At 39.9% G+C, this 17,816-nt stretch overlaps 1 pseudogene; it reads right to left on the bottom strand.

The window, feature by feature from the left end:
* Nucleotides 1-1,168: 1,168 nt before the first annotated feature.
* LOC121642768 lies at nucleotides 1,169-14,626 on the bottom strand (annotated as a pseudogene).
* Nucleotides 14,627-17,816: the final 3,190 nt, after the last annotated feature.

Here is a 17,816-nt window from a genome sequence, read left to right as displayed (position 1 = left end):
ATACAGTAATGTACAGTATTTACAAAACATCAGGCAAGGGCTGCACAACCAAACAGTCCAATAGACAAAATTAGATTGACTGGAATTGAATAATGTTCTGGGGATCTAAGTCTATAGGAGGGTCAGAGAATAGACAAAAGATATAGTGAAAGACAGAAATGAAAAGGCAATAAGCATCAAGGAGACAGAGATTTGGAATTGCTGCCTGTTACAAAGTGAAAGATACTGTATCTCTCCATTAGCATAAAATTACAATGGTGAATGGCCGCCACTGCTTGAGGGATTGTCTGAGATCAGCTTAATCTCCAAGTGCCAGGAAATCTGATGACTCCTCCAAAGTTTAATCATGCCACCAGGGCAAGGGAGGACCTGACGAGTACAAAATCATATGCTTGGGTATCCACTTTAGTTTCCTTATGACCACCTCATGATTAGACAACTTCTTACACAACACCCTGCTTCAACATACAAGGTGCAGTGGCAGAGGCAGGAAATTTTCAGTAGGGTGGCATACATGTCTCAATGGAAGATACAGGCCTATTTAAGGCAACTAAACCACACACAACATTTGGAATGCAGGTAGTGGTGGAAAATATAAAATAATATTTTGCATATCTAATATTCTTTCATTCTGTACAAATAAAGTCACAAAGAACCTTACATAATATAAATGTAGCACAATTTGCTGAGAATTTTCTGCAAGGAGTTGTTCAGCTCGGTTGCTGGCAATCAGCAGCATTATGAGCTCATTCTCTGTGTATCATCAGGAGTACATGGATACACATACATTTTTTTTAATTAGTTTATCAATTTTCTTATTAGTTTCATCAAACGATATGCACACCAATATACAAACAATCTTGCATCTATTACTATAGCTTACCTGTAATTATCTGCAGAGGTGATAGAATGTCTTGCAACCCAAGGCCAACCCTTTTATTATGATATTAGATATTTATAACAATAACATTTTAATAAAGGATTTGACGCTAATGCATTAAATTCCTCAAATAAAACTTTTGGATGTCCTTTGGCAGTTGTCATTATTTTTATATGTCTACTTTATTATTTTCCATTTAATTAAACAGTGGTAATGTGATTTAACAGGATTCCAACACAAAATATTGAATTGAGCTGAGGTATGTATTATGATTCTTTAGGATTACATTTAGTTTTTAGTACACCTTATGTTTCCCCTGGACACATCATCAGTGAAGTAACCTGGGATCACGGGGGTTTCGAATCTTTCAACAATCGGACCCCCTCCCCTTGGCAACCCAGCGTGTGTCCAGGTAGAGCTACCCCACTTGCCATGCCTCTCCCCTCTTGATCCACCACCACCTTGAAGAGTCAGCGTTATGGCCCTCAGCTGGCTGGCTCCTGTGGTGCCCAGCATCTTGTAGACCCTGCAGAATGATTGGTCCACAAATCCTTGGCATCCCACTTCGATGGGTTGGAATCTTGCCCACCAATCATTGCTCTAGCACTCCTCCACTAGCTTGTATTTTATCCTCTTTCTCCCATGGGCTTCCTCCATCTAGTCCTCCCATGGCACAGTGAGCTCCCAGAGAATTACCTGCTTGGATGCTACTGAAGTGAGGACAATGTCTGGCCTTGATGTTGTTTTGGCAACTGCTTCTGTGAACTTCAGCTGCTTCCGCCAGAACTTTCAGCTCCCATCACACGGCGTTATGAATAGGCCAGGGGAGGTGTTTCAGGTGGCCATTGTTGACTTCTCCCCAGCTCTGATGAAAGTGATGGTGTTCTTAAATGGGCAAAGGCTCTTGCTGTGACTGATCCCACTGCAAATAACATCCACTATGGCCTTCAGGACCTGGTTGTGTCTTCAGTGGAAGCACCCTTCACCCAGGGCTCTCCGACAGTGTTGTGGAGTACTTTGTGGCTTGTGATGTCATTGTGTGGTTTATTTTGTGGAAGCAAGTGTTGTGGAGAAATAATTTGTGGTGGCATTACTTTAAGCTAGTGGTGTGGCAAAAATACTTTCAGGTAAAAGAAGAGCTCCGGACATCAGTTTTATGTAAAAATGATCTTTTTTACTAAAAATTATATCGTAAACAGATATGCATCTCTGTGAGGTCTCTGAAGCCAATCGTAGAAAATTCCCAGACCAGATGTGGGCTGTGGTCTTATATACTCTTTAGACAAAGACATTCCTGAGTCATGAATATAGGATGTCTCTGTGTGAGTCCAGTCTCTAGGACATAGAATCTTATATGGTAAGAATCAGAGTGTGTCTTATGGAACCTGTGCTTCATGTGCTTTCATGTTTATATCCTGTGCTCGGAACTTCTCTAAGTTGCAGAGTGCTGTCCTTTAAGACAGACCCTTATCAAGAAACAACCTACTGTAAGTGTGTCTTACACAATGATATGTTTAGATACCCCGAGAAGCCTAAAAGTCTGTCCATGCATGGGGTCTAAGGCAAATAGTCTGCATACAGTTGCAATGAAGTACAGTCCTAATCTATGTATTTTTTAGGAATTCTAAAAGCAACCTCCTCTCTTTCCTCTGTGCCCTGCTATACCGAAGTGTTCTGCTGCTACCCAAATTAGCTCTTCCTTGTGCCACTGTGCCCACCACCACCCTTTGCTGTATCCTTGACTCTACAACGCCCACAGCCTTGGAATCTCTTCACTTACGTCCTGTCCTAACCTTGATTCCAGCCTCCATGACCTTTGGGTCACTGGGCTCCCAGATTTGAAGCAGCTCCCTCCACCAAGTGACCATGAACTTCTCGCTCAGGCTGCTGATGGGGAACTTCAGCTTGTTGGTCTGCCCATACAGAGCAATGCTGCTCAGGCTTTGCTGCAGCCCTAGTCACCTGTGGAGAAACCTGCAAACCCTTACCTCGAAGCACTCCACTGTTGAAATGGGGACTTCATAGACCAAGAGGGGCCAGAGGATCCAAGGGAGGATACCATGCTGGTAAATGTAGGCCTTGAACTTAGACAAGCCAGACTTGTCCGCCATGGCTAGCCAGATCTCCATCTATTGTTGGTTCCTTGTATGGAGGCTGCGTCTCTCAGGCTGCAGCTGAACACCTTTCCTAGGCTCTTACAGTTTCTCAGTGAGTGATGGTATCTTGGTGGTGCTGAGTGAGAAGCAGACCTTACTGGTCACCTTCCCTTCCTTCAGCACGAGAGACCTTGACTTAGCTGGTTTGAAGCTCATATGAGCCCAGGAGCCCATCAACTCTTCAAGGCCACTCAGGATCCACCTGCAGCCCGGATCAGATGGTGTTATCACCGTCTGGTCGTCCATGAAGGCTCGAATGGGTGGCCGTCAGACTCCAGACTTGGTGAGGAGCCTCCTACACTAGACTTCAGCAGACTTCACCAGCTTGTTCATGGGGAGTGCAAAGAGGATGTTATTGATCCAGAAGATACTGTCAGGCTGAAGTTGGCATAGTGGTCCAAACATCCAGATACCTTTCTGGATCTTAAGGGTTGATGTAGGAGTTTTTAAGGAGGTAATTTTTCAGTCGCCTGGTGACGAGGCTGAAGAAGGTCTTCCCTGAAACACAGCAGAGATGGTTCGGAACTGATTGATATTTTGAGACTTTTCCTCCTTTGGGATCCACGCACCCTCTGCATGTCTCCCCGGGTCTGCTACCTTGTCGCTACTCCAGATCATCGTCAAGATCTTCCAGAGCCGATGGAGCAGCCTGGAGCAGTTTTTATATACCTTATAAGGCACTCCATTGGGCCCAGTAGCGGAGCTTGCTCTTGCCCTTTTGACCACCTCCTGGATTTCTCTCCAACCGGGCTTGTTCCCATCAAAATCCGCATTGGTGGAGGTGGATCAATCAGGGGCCCAGATATTGCTGTTTGCATTCATTGATGTAGGTCTGTCTGAGGTGGTGGTTGACCTTGGCTTTGGAGCAGGTGAGTTGAGTGCTGTGCTTCTGCCCTAGCAGCTGTTTTGTGAACCCAAATGGATTTGCTAGGAAGGCAGCTCACTTCCTGGACCTCTCCTTCCCCCTCCTGTGCAGTACAATACACAACATAAATAAATAACTTCAGTTTCCAGAGGCATAATGTCTACTGGATATGTGGAATATACAATATTAACATCACATGCACACAACACAAAATAGAAATTTTCATGGAAACCCGTTGCCTTAAACCATTCTAGCTTTTACAAATGCTGAAACATGTCAAGTTGTATCAACATGGCAAACCATTAAAATTTAAAACCCATTAGTTCACTTGTCTAAATTTATTTAAAGCCTCCAGTAGTTTGAACTAATTCTCTTATATTAGATTATCTCATACTGTTTAGCCCTTTCATTAACCTTTGACATACAAAAAAAAAGGTTAAATTTCAGCTGAATCTGCATCTCCCATGAGCCTTTGCGGTCTGGATATGTTGAGTTTTTAAAATTGCCCCGCCCCCTCTGACAGAAACGTAACATGTTGAGTTTTTTTTTTTTTTTTTTGCTAATCATTATTATTACACTGTAGAAAACTATTAGAAATAACTTATTTGTTTTATTAATGAGACATTGTTATATAAAACATAAAATGATAATTAGTCACTACTACAAAGTCTGGGCTAAGAGTGTGGAGTCACTGTGTCAAGTAAAACAAGCGCACCCTAAAGTAAGTGAGGACGATTTGCTTGAATTATCTCGTATTCTATTGGCTGGAGGACGTTTGACAGACAGATTGTTTTTAGCAACCCAAGAGAGAGGAAAAAAAATCCAAGAGCAGAAGTTTTGAGAGAGCAGAGAATGTGTGAGTGTGAGGGAAAGAGACCAAGTCTGAGCGCAGAGTTTTGAAAGGAAGAATGATATATTTGAAAGCAAGAGGGACTTTCTGAGTGTGAGAGCAGAGTTCTGAGAGAGAGCAAGATATTTGAGCATGAAAATCAGAAATCTTGCTCTCAAAGCAAACAATTATGCTCTTGATTAAAGATAGAAAAATACCCTCAGAAGGCCCGGGTCCACACAGGACCCCCAGCCACCCAGACAAGGGCAGTCACCATGGCAACATCCTTGCAGACAGAGCTCGTAGAGTTACCAGAGTTAAAAAGTAAAAACAAGATTAAATAAACTTCTAAACAATAAGAACTGAGAACTTAATGACCATGATTTTGTGTTACATTATGTATTACACTATGCAATATGACCAATTGGATACCTTCAACATGTGTGAATGTGTTGTTTATGGCGGTTTATGGGAGTCAGGAATAATGTTATAACACACACACACACACACACACATATATATATATAACATATTAGCATACATATATTAACATTAATAATCACAAGAAATTATTGGTTTGGTTTCTGTCACAATCCCACTTTAAAAAAAGACTGACAACTTTCAGTGTGCTTCTTGTTTTGCACCATATGTTGTAGAAATGCAGTTTAAAATCCAAAAACAACCAGCCCAGCAGTCCAATAATTGGTGTGAATAAATTCACAGAATGTTCACAGAGCTGGTGCATAACACACATTCAACTGAGTGAGAGAGGGCCAAACATGCTAATGAAAAGAATTTCTAACTTTCTGCAGCATCAACAGCCTTCACTCCAGTAGAAGCTTCCTTTTGTAAAAAGGGAAAATTTCTCTTTTCTTCCACTATGTTACTCTCCAGGTCAACATAGCAAATCTTTTTTAGATAGATGTGTACAAATGACAGGAAGACCATCCACAGCGTCAACTTAATACAGAATGAGAGTCCATAGAAATGTATTTTATACAAAAGACTGCTCAGTAGCAGTTGGTTTTTTTCTTTTTTTTTTTCTTAAATAGCAGTGGTTGAGACAAAGTTATTGTATATTTTTATTATAAGAAATTCAGAAAGCTTAAAACATCTTAAAACATCAACTTGTCTAACTCAGCTGTTACTTTGAACTTACAGCTGATGGATATTTAATAATCGACAACTTCTCTAATTTCTGTTTATACATACTGATAGATTACATTTACTTTGTTTTAGTTTTATATATATATATATATATATATATATATATATCCTTTTCATGAGCCTTATACCTTAGTTATCACTTATAATTTTATGTGCCTCAACATGCAAAGACAAAAACACTTAAATAGTAAATCGAAACTGACATTTACATTTAAGGTATGCCTATTAGGCATCTCTTTCTGCACAATGCCCACTACAATGAATATTGTATGAATTCATCATGGAGTTAATTGCCTTTTTCCCACTGCTTTGCAATTCCACTGAACAAGAATTGGAGTAACATCAGAATTATCAGAGGACAGTCAAGTCCTCATGAATCCCTTTTTTCTTCCTTCTGTCCTGGGGGTTCTTAGTTAGCATTCAAGGTCCAGTAAGACATGTTTGATCTTTACAATACAAGTGCCAGTAAAAGTTAAGCCTGAAGATTTTAATTCAGTCTAAAATTCATCCTCTTGCCCCAAGAACAATACCTCTATAAGCTCCAACACTTTGTGAACTTCAAAGGCCTTAAAACTGAGGCTTCTGCGTGCTTAAAACAAAGAAGCTCCTGCTTTCTTTTAGGTTTTGGAGGGCAATATCAACTGAAAACCTCTGAAGATTAACAATGGAAACTACTGAAAAAATGCACCTTGTAAAGTTTTCTCCTTTTTTAAAATTCTACTGCAAAACTTATTGAAATAAACGACTGTACGGCTTGTGCCTAGACAAAGCTTCTAAAAAGCGCAGAGAGTAAGCGAATGTGCTCTGTCTTATCAAGTGCTGCCACTGCACAGATTAGTGCTGAACAGAATAGAAAAAGGTTGTGAAGGAGGAGAAAAAAAAGAATAAAAGCTGCTCTCCAGTATTAAAACAGACAGTTGAATTAGCTTTCTAATAAGAAGAGACAGAACAATACTGAGCCACGAAAAGGGAGAAAGAAGCATTTCCTCACTTCTTGCAGGGTCTTCCACCCCTCCCCAATTCTCACCCACCCATGCTCTTCAGCCACATGTTCCCCTCTACCCTTTCTTCTTTTTATCAGACAGTAGTGTGTAGCAGAAGAAGCATGTCATAGGTTTAACTCATACAGTATTAATTATACAACCATCCCCTGACCTCACTGGTACTGATAATCTACTTCTCCAAACCCTGCTCTCTAAATGGAGTTCTCTTATCATCACTAAAGCCAAACCCTTTAGCATCTGCTGCACAGTGGCGCCATGTGATCCCCTTTGTCCTGTAGGCCTAGATGATTTATGAGGCTTCCAGCTGGTATTTGTTGTAATATTCTGAATGTGTCAGACAAGGTAAGGAAAAACTCTTCCTCACTTTTCACTCAGCAGAGTGACTGCATTACAATGATGAGTCTGCTGTCCTGTACTGGTGTGTTCATTACATCTGGAGCTCCACAGTGCAGTCTGCTCATAGTGGATTTAAATGGACTGCTGAGAATAGAACTCATATTTACTCAGCATATAACATCCATTACAGACATGAACATCCCACTGTAGTTTTGGCTTTAGTTTTAATGGAATTAATATAAAATGTATCTTCTCCTTCTTCTCTAATCACTAAGTCAGCACAACAATTGCCACTTATCATTATGAAGTATCAACCAAGAAATGACATCCATAAAACTGTTGTCAGCTTAAAACTTGGGGAGCACGGAGTCCTTGATTCAGCCCTCATTAGGGTGATTGCAGGGACAAGGATGGATGGTGTATTATCACAAGATCGTTTTCATAGTAAGAAAAAAGCCCTTCAAAGTACCTAACCAAATGAAGAATACTCTAGAAGGTAGACATATCAGTATCCAAAGGGGATACAAAAGTGCAACAATTCCTAAGCACAAGCATAGAAAGGCCAGACTAAACTGTCTATAAAAACAGTATAATCTGGACTGATGAATCCAATAACGAACTAAATGAAATTGTGCTGAAATGTTGCAAAGAAACACACACACATAGGGTCTAGAATAGCTCATGAACCACAATATACATCATCTGCAAGTGCAGTGAGAGTGTGGTAGTAATGCTGCCTTATGAGACTGGGTCACTAGAATAGTGCTGAGCGTTGATAACAGGTCTAGGCAAGCAAATTCTGAGAATTCTGAGTCATATTTCCCATTCAGATTTAGTAAAATGCTATAAAAATATATGACATTGTTTCAATGATGAAATAAAAATTAATGAGAAAACAAAGCATACCAAGTGTCTTGGCCTAAGATACTTTGAACATGGAAGGGCTAAATATCAACGTGTCAATCTTTGCCTGTTCTTTAAATAGGCTGTAATTAGATCTAGTTTGCATAGCAATTACAATTTCTTGCTAATGAAGCCTTCTTTTCATACTTCTGCCAATCCATTTATAGACCTAATCAGTCTAAAGGTCATGCCTGCTTTCACCAATACCTCTTTTTGTGCATTGTGGCAATTACTATATACTTAACTTTAATTCAGTATTTAGTTGCTTCATCTCCAGCAGAGTCCAATGAGTTTAATTTGGCACTATTTCAAGAACATGAAGGCCCTCAGTTCAGTGGAATTAAAGCATCACTACAAAGAGATAATCTGGTTGTTTAATTGCACTAATTGCAAGTATAAAAAGTCTAGAGATGTCGGAGTAATGTAGTAAAGTAATAAGTATACTGCTAGAGAATGTTTTGGGGTATAAACACAACATGGCATGGTAATAAAAGTTTCAGGAAAACCTCGACTCGGGACATTGTGAGGCAGTGGAGGAAATACTTTGAAGACCTTCTCAATCCCACCAACACGTCTTCCGATGAGGAAGCAGAGTCTGGGGTAGCTGGTGCTGGCTCTCCTATCTCTGGGGCTGAGGTCACTGAGGTGGTTTAAAAGCTCCTCGGTGGCAAGGCCCCGGGGGTGGAGTTTCTTAAGGCTCTGGATGCTATAGGGCTGTCTTGGCTGACACACCTCTTCAGCATCGCGTGGACATCAGGGACAGTTCCCCTGGACTGGCAGACTGGGGTGGTGGTCCCCTCTTCAAAAAGGGGGACCGGAGGGTGTGCTCCAACTACAGGGGATCACACTCCTCAGCTTTCCCGGTAAAGTCTATTCAGGGGTGCTTGAGAGGAGGGTCCGTCAGATAGTCGAACCTCGGATTGAGGAGGAGCAGTGTGGTTTTCGTCCCAGTCATGGAACAGTGGACCAGCTCTACACCCTCTTCAGGGTCTTTGAGGGGGCATGGGAGTTTGCCCAACCAATCTACACGTGCTTTGTAGACTTGGAGAAGGCATTCGACCGTGTTCCCCGGGGACTGCTGTGGGGGGTACTCCGGGAGTATGGAGTGCCGGACTCGCTTGTACGAGCAGTCCGGTCCCTGTACGACCAGTGTCCGAACTTAGTCCGCATTGCCGGCAGTAAATCAGAATCGTTTCCAGTGCGGGTTGGACTTCGCCAAGGCTGCCCTTTGTCACTGATTCTGTTCATAACTTCTATGGACAGAAGAAGGAGCTGAGCCAAAAGGCAAAGCTCTTGATTTACTGGTCGATCTACGTTCCCACCCTCACTTATGGTCTGTGGGTAGTGACCGAAAGGACAAGACTGCGAATACAAGCGGCCAAAATGAGTTTTCTCCACAGGGTGGCGGGGCTCTCCCTTGGAGATAGGGTGAGAAGCTTGGTGATCCGGAAGGGGCTCAGAGTAGAGTCGCTGCTCCTCATCGCATCAAGAGGAGCCAGATGAGGTGGCTCGGGCATCTGGTTAGGAGGCCTCCTGGAGGCCTCCCTGGTGAGGTTTTCCGGGCACATCCCACAGGAAAGAGGCCTCGGGGAAGATCCAGGACATGCTGGACTGACTACATCTCTTGGCTGGCCTAGGAACGCCTCGGGATCCCTCCGGATGAACTGGTGAATGTGGCCGGGGAGAAGGAAGTCTGGGTCTCCCTGTTTAGGCAGCTGCCCCTGTGAACCGTCTCAGGATAAGCAGCAGAAAATGGATGGTGCAAGCACCTAAAATTTGAACCCTTTTACAGCCTACTGAAGGAACTCCTGTACAGCCAGTTTGAACTAAAGAAGCAAAATGAGATGAAATGTCTCCAAGAAACTTAAACAGGAAACTGAGGTTATATCTTAGATATACCATGACCTGGATGATTGAGTATCCTCATAGATATCTAAATTACATCTTATCCACAGCATTAGGCCCTTATATATGGGTAATGATTTTAGTCATGCTAGCGGCATGGCCCTGATGATGGCAATGTCATTCTATCCTTCATTCAGTCCATTGCTTTGAGCTAGACTGAAATTTTTCCACAGCTATTAATATGTATAGCCATGAAATTGTCTACAGACTCTCCCCTGCCATGAAGCTGGATGGTAATGACTTTAGTGATCACCTGATGTTTTCTACATTGCCACTATGAGGCATTTGTGTTTTAATGAAATGTTTTGATGACTATGAAATGGACTTCAATAGTCTTTTTTTTTTTTTTTTTTTTTTTAAATCTGTAATAACTTTGTTAATTCTGTCACTTTTATTCTGAACCATGAGGTCAGAAAAAAAATGTGATAAAAAAAAAAAAAAAAAAACACAAGAACTTCAAGAGTACCTTTGCAATTGCTCCTCCCAAGGAAATGCATAGAAACCAGATTGGGTTTTGTCTTTGTTGTCATCAGTTAATCTAAAAATGCATTTACTGAATCATCAAAAGCATAACATGAGAAACTTCCCAACATGTCAGTGGATCCTGTGGCACAGACCACAAGTTCAGAGGTGCACTTGTAGAATAAAACAAAGGAGTTTGTGCAGTTTTCCTTTGCAGGATGACCAGTAACTGCAGGAAGACAGGACTGAGTGATCGCAAAAGATCTGAGAGTGTTCAATTACTGTCACCACAGGTGTCTACTGGGCTCATGATGAGAGAAAATGGAGCAGACCACTGTCAAGACTTAGTGTTCGACAGCACGTATTCCCTGCCAAAGGAAGCAAAGGGAGGAATAGTGAGCTGAATCCCAACACCTGGCTCTAATGACATTGGCAATGCATACCCCGCAGACGTTAGCTTCAACTCATCCATGTGAAATGTAGATTCCTAGAGATTGCAAAACCAATAGGATTAGCCTTTCTGGTCTTTTGTCCGTCTAATGTATTTCTCAATGCTGTAGTGTAATGTCTGCCCCTCATAATTATCAGAATAGCAGTCACAAAACAGATTAAACACTATGTGTGTGTGCGTGTGCTCAAAGCAGAGGATTTCTCCCAGTCAGTTTTTAAAGAAAATCTGGAGGTGTTAACTATTCAGAACCAATTATGCAGAGGAACTACAGTGTATTATTTTTTGTTTGTGTTTTCACAGCTCTTTTTGATTTCTGGTGTGCCTAATGGTGAGTCTGCTTTTTCACAAGATGCTGTGCGCAACATCAAGCAATTAAAACTTTAATTAGGCTGAAATGAGAAACTGTCTCTGATGCATAATTTCTCATTTATTTGCGTAAGAGAGAGGCTATGAAGTTTCTTTAAGCTTTGCCCACCAGGACACAATGTTGACTACAACAGTCAGCCATACTATTTGCAAAATCTTTTTTTTTTTTTTATTTGAGATTAATTATTAGGAAAACATACGCCTGCATACATTAAGCCATTTAAGTAAATCTGTTTCAGACAGTATCAAAAAACTGATTTTCTGATTGCAATTAGAGTTAAATACTTTAATCAGAACTAACATACTTTTTGTAAAGGCAGACATCCTCAGAGCCAAAGTCAAGCCTGCAGATAGAAATTTGTCACTCGGTCCTTATAAAATTAGCCTTTTTCACACATCTGCTGTGTTGCACCTCAATTTAGAATAAGTTCATACTTCTTAGATTTCTAAAACCATTAGGAATTTCATGGGGATTTTACCCACTGACCGTGATCCATGAGATGCTCCAGAAAAGCCTGACCATGCTTCTGATTGTCTGGCCACATTGAGATAAGGAAAGTAATAAATTCAACCCTTTAGCAAAACAGCAAAAAAAAAAAAAAAAAAAAAAAACACTTTGTTCTTTGACTCTATTTTCTTTCCTTTTAAATAAAGTAGCTGCAATGCAAACCAATTATCTACATGCATGTACAAGCTTTCAACAATGCATCATTCTTAATACTTTATTGATGCAAGTTTGTGTTTCTGAATTTACATTTTTCTGTGGAACACTAAATACAAAGCAGACTGGATTTTCTCCATTTTAAGGCTGGCTCTTGCATTTCAGGTTCAAGGACTGTACCTACTGTTGCATGGCTTCAAAAGATTTTTGGTGAGGACGAAAGTGATTATCTTCTTTCGAGTCACTCCTGACTGTTCTTGCTTCTTTGGCCGCACAGATGCCGCTTTGAATAAAAAATTAGACTTTCTTTCTTGTCACTGTCTGCCAGTCAACATGCTAAAGTGTTTGACTTATGACTGGACTCCTTTCAAAACAAAGTAAATACACTAAAGGGACTTACAAAACCCACTGCAGTGTTAAGAATCTATCAGTATTCCTTGAACATGCTAGTCTGTTCCCTCCCTCACAATCCCACACCACTAGGCAGATTGTTAGTATTCTTGTGCTGGAAACTACTTTCCCTGCACATCACAACTGTCATGTCTTCCTATTGTGTCTGAGCACTCACTTCACATAGCAGGATTCAAGTTAAAGAAAGGAAATACAGTATGTGACAAAGTTAATTTGGTTAATTTGTCTGCTTGTGCAGGTGTCACAAAGATCCAGCTTGACTATACAAATGTGCATATCAAAACATTTTGCAGTGTAATCTAACTGTAATCTTTAGTAAAAAATCTGCTTGTAACTTTCTTTTCTTACATCTCTCTTTTTTTCCTGCTTCTAATTTCATCTTTCATTCAACGTGTGAGCTCATGCTCACATTTAAAATTCACATTGGATTTACTTACTTATTATTTTGGAAGGCCATATTTTTCTCAAACACTAAGTGTAATAGTAAACTTGCTTTGTGTTATAAATTCTGGATTTTACATAAAATATGATTTTCTCTGTTTGGGCTCTTGCACCATGAATTTTCAGTTTGATATATTTTTTTTTATTTTATTTTTATCAGACAGTATCAGTCACACTAAGACCAAGCACATTTCTTTTAAAAACAGTTGTCCACATCTGTGATTTAATGACTGGATTTGTTCATGTTTAATTTAAATAGATCAGTATAATGGTCAATAAATAGCCCTCAATTTTCCAGTCTTATAATTTATTATTTTTATTTTATAAAAATTGCCCCGACTAATGACTAACTGACTAATAAATAATAATAATATGCAAACTGCACAGTTCCTTACATTAGTATAAGAATTGCAATCCACCAATAATATTGAATCAGCTGGAAACAACTGAATAATGGAAGAAAGGAAACAGTGGGATGTTCTAGTAAAGATTATACCAGTAGCCCAGACATCTGTGTTCAGTGTCATCAAAGCCCAAAATGCTGCATTCACTGATATTGAGAAATAATTATCATTTGGAACTGATTTTTCTCTTTTAGATCTACAAGTTTGACTTTTGTTATAAGGATTGTTTGGCATAAAATCATTATTTAATTTACACTGCAAGTCTAGTAATGCATTAATGTTTTAGAATACACACACACACACACACACACATACATACATATATATATATATATATATATACACATATATATATATATATATATATATATATATACACACACACACACACACAATGGGGATCCAAAGTCCCCCCCCCCCCCCCCCCCCCCCCCCGGTTAAAATTCATTGTAATGATTTCTGGGCTGTCTGTGATGCACTGCTCTTTTAAGGTCTATCCATAGATTTTTCAATTATGTTGAGGTCAGGGGATTGTGAAGGCCATGGAAAGCCCAAAACAAAAAGTGTTTACAAGCTGTGATACTTGCCAAGGTATTAACTCTGCAGGGTGCCCAAACTTTTGCAGATGCCATTTTTTTCTGTTATTTTGAAAGTGTAAATGATGGAAATAAAATCTAACTTTTTTTTTTTTTTTTGACATATTATGAGACTGTCTAATCTGTCATTTGATGCCTTTTGGAGATTTTTCCATCTTTCCTTGGGTTCTTTTTGCACATTACAATTAATTTTAACCAGGTGTGCCCAATCTTTTAATCCCCACTATATGTACAGTATCTCACAGAAGTGAGTACACCCTTCACATTTTCGCTAATATTTCCATTATTTCTGTTCATGGGACAACACTATAGAAATTACATTTTGACATACAGAATATCAAAGATTAGTTTTATAGTTTGTTGTCCTGTATATCAAAGTTTCATTTCTATAGTTTTGTCCCATGAAAAGATTTAATGAAATATTTGCAAAAATGCAAGGGTTGCACTCACTTCTGTGAGATACTATATATATATATATATATATATGTATGTATATATATATATACACACACACACATCAATTTTTATGTTTCTCCTAATTATCTCTAATGCACTTATTATGCCTAGTTTGAAAGTGTGTGTTATAACAGATATTTAAACAATACTAAATAAGGGTTTTTCCAATACTTGCACATGTACAAGTATTAGCTTAAGACTTATTGTTGGTAGATATTTAATTTTAAATTACCTCAGTATCCAGCACAAAATATTTTCAATCTTACAGTTACTTTACCTCTAAATACTGACAAGGTGTTTTTTTTTTTTTACACAAAAATCTTACTTGGCCATTGTCACGCTATTATATGTTTTATATCTCAAGCTCGGGTCCTCTACCAGAGTCCTGGGAGCTTGAGGGTCCTGCGCAGTATCTTAGCTGTCCTAGGGTTGAACTCTTCTGGATACAATATTTTATTCTACAGAGGGCATTACACTCCAAAAGGGCAGAGCTAAAAGTACCTTGGCATACCTCAAGCAAATGGAAACCACGAAGAAGCCACAAGGAAAGCTACCACAACCACATATCTGCAACGAGTAAGGCAAGTCCTGAGAAGTCAGCTCAATGGCAAGAACAAGTTCCAGTCAATTAACAGCTATGCCTTGCCAGTGATCAGAAACCCTCTGGGATAATAAGCTAGTCAAAGGAGGAAGTTTAGACCACAGATGTTAAAACATGGAAGCTGTTCACAATGCATGGAAGGTTCCACCACAAATCCAGTGTCCAGAGACTATACACTAAGGGAAAAGAGGTAGGCTGATGATTAATGAGCATCAGGGCCACTGTCCAAGATGAAACATCCAAGCTCCATGAATACATCAGGAAGATGGCCCCAAGCAATGGAGCACTGAATGAATGCCTCAGGCAATGGAACCTGGATGTGAATGAAATTGGGAAACCATCATTGGTGGACAAGCCCCTGCATGGGATCCAACACTGACAGATAACTGAAGTTGCGGATATGAACAAGTCCTGCCAATGACTAGAAAGGGCTGGACTGAAGGACAGCACAGAAGTGCTAATCATGATAGCACAGGAGCAAGCCTTGAGTACCAGGACAATCAAGGCCCAGATCTACCACACCAGGCAGGATCCCAGGTGCAGGCTGTGTAAAAAGGCCCTTGAAACAATCCAACTCCTCACAGCAGGGTGCAAAATACTGGCAGGCAAAGAATACATGGAATGCCATAACCAAGTAGCCAGCATACTGTATAGAAACATCTGTGCAGAATATAAACTGGAGACCCCAAGTTCACAATGGGAAACACCTCCCAAGGTGGTGGAGAATGAGAGGGATTAGATTCTGTGGGACTTCCAGACACAGACCGACAACATGGTTGTCTGTGGTGGCCATAGTAATCACAGATAAGCAGCAAAAAAAAAGCCATAGCGATTGATGTAGCCATCCTCAAGGATAAAGGACATATCAGGAAACGGGACCACGAGAAACTGGAGAAATACTATATAGACTATATATATCCCCTATATTGTTTATGCGCCTTTAAATTGTATAATAAATTCAGAATAAATGACCTGTTTTCTCATATTTCAGTAGCACAGAGCAGTATTTTCTGCCATTTGGTGCAGTAAGGAATTAACATTATTAAAATCCTTTAAATTACTTTTTATACAAAGTTTACTTTTTAATCCCTTAAAGAAGTATTCTTACATATTTAGCCAGCTAAGCTTTCTATGACCATATTGTTATTTCTAGCACTGGCCTGAGGCAAGACAGGAAAACCCAACTGGGAGCTGCCCAGTAAAGTTTCATTGGAACAGTTGGAGGTTAATTGTCTTGCTCAGGGGCAAGTTGAAGCAGTTAGGAGTAGATAATGGTCAGTCTGTTCTCTTTAACTTCTTTAATTGAACATACATCATGGATATGGAGAATTGGACCACTACATTTATAGTACAGATGACAACATATTTGTGCTTCTTTGCCAATATTCTGTCCATATTTTTGGTTAATACAAAAATGCTATATTGTGGCTGGAAGTTGTTTTGTTCTGTACATATATGTGGATTAATTGGTGGAGTCAAACCCATATTGTCACTTTCCAAGTTTTTGTTTGTTTGTATATTGTTTATATCGAGATAGCATGTTTTGAGTTAAAAGCATCTTCTCTTTTTCATTTTGCACATCTGTATTTTTGTTATGGTCATTGAAAAGTATTTTTCATTGATTTTGTTTTAGCATTTCATTTAATATAAAGCTACTTTAATTTCAGTCAACTGTCTTAATGCACATGTGCTGCTGATCCTTAATAAAAGTGTATTTAGCACTGAAGGCTGTAAATTAGAACTGTTTCTGTGGTTACTTGACAAAAATCTATTGAGATATATATTGTATATCGTGATTCAGGTAAAAAAAATTATAAAATTTGGTTCATATCGCCCAGCCCTAGTTTGGTTGTTTCCCATTACCCTCATTTTACTGGCGGGTGGTCTAGTTGGTTCCCATGACCCTCATTTTACCAGGCGGGTGGTCTGGTTGTTTCCCATGATCCTCATTATACCTGGTGGGTGGTCTAGTTGTTCCCCATGACCCTCAATTTACCTGGCCGGTGGTCTAGTTGTTTCCCATGACCCTCCCATGGTTCTTAGTCAAGTTCAACATCACTCAGGTGACTTTGGGGGGATAAAAACTGTCACTCCAGAGGATTATTTCCAGGCACCACTACACAGGAAGTATCACTGATGGAATCAAACTCTTGGCATGTCGTCGGTGGAAAAAGACAACGTCCACGTGATGCTGAACCCTTCTTCAGGAGCTCAGAGATTATTTTTGTATTAATGTTTTCACGTCTCAGATCAGTGATAATAACCATTTATAAGATATTATTTAACTTTGATCAATTACGTCTGATTAAAATTAAAATGATTGTGTACACTAATAATTGGGAGGAACACATGGCAGTCCTTCGTGAGGTCTTCTCTCATCTTGTCAACGCTTCGCTAAACCTAAATCTTGCAAACAGCGATTTTGGAAAAGAAACAGTTAGGTATTTAGTAACATTTGTCGGTCAGGGTGTGGTGCTCCCAGTCGAAATGAAGATCACTGCAATTGCTGACTTCCCTGTCCCGGAAACCCAGAAAGCTCTAAGGCGCTTTCTTGGGATGAGTGGATATTACCACAACTTCTCCCGTAACTTTGCCACTGTGGTACACCCTCTAACGTCTTTATTGGGCCCAATATGCTTTTTAGAGTGCAAAATCTTTCTTCAGCAGATCTGACCAAAGAGTTTAAATTTGAGGCTTGATGCCAGCGCTGTAGCAGCAGGTGCTGTGCTGCAACAGACTGGAAGTGACAGAACTGATCACCCCGTTTGCTACTTTTCCCACAAGTTTAACCGGCACCAAATGCCTTGTTCCACTATTGAGAAAGAAAGCCTGCCTTTGCTCTTGGCACTACATCACTTTGATGTATATGTGGGATCTAGTCCTGCACCCACTCAGGTGTTCACCAACCACAACCCATTAACA

Source organism: Melanotaenia boesemani, chromosome 7, assembly GCF_017639745.1.
Source record: "Melanotaenia boesemani isolate fMelBoe1 chromosome 7, fMelBoe1.pri, whole genome shotgun sequence".
Taxonomy (NCBI): Eukaryota; Metazoa; Chordata; class Actinopteri; order Atheriniformes; family Melanotaeniidae; genus Melanotaenia; species Melanotaenia boesemani.
Note: the sequence above shows the minus strand (reverse complement) of the source record. Positions and strands in the feature narration are given on the sequence as shown.